The following is a 351-nucleotide window of genomic DNA, read 5'->3' on the forward strand; positions in this document are numbered from 1 at the left end:
GGGATGATGGTGGAGCGTTTGAAGCATGAAGGGACTTCGCACAGCTCCAGTGATCTGTTGAAGATCTGTGTGAAGATGGGGGCCAGCTGGTCAGCACAGGATTTCAGACAGACTGGTGTAACACAGTCTGGGCCTGGTGCATTATGACATCAATATTTGCATTATGACATCAATTTTTGTGTGTCATTAAAAAATGTGTTTTTTTTATGGTAGAAAATAGTCACCTTAAAATTATGCAGCATTAATGTCTATATAAAATAATACAAATATAAAAAATGTAGTAGCCAAGTATTTAAAAAAAGAAATATTAAATATATACAGTGTGTGTGTGTGTGTGTGTGTGTGTGTGTG

Source organism: Sinocyclocheilus anshuiensis, unplaced genomic scaffold (genome assembly GCF_001515605.1).
Source record: "Sinocyclocheilus anshuiensis isolate Anshui unplaced genomic scaffold, SAMN03320099.WGS_v1.1 scaffold2166, whole genome shotgun sequence".
NCBI lineage: Eukaryota > Metazoa > Chordata > Actinopteri > Cypriniformes > Cyprinidae > Sinocyclocheilus > Sinocyclocheilus anshuiensis.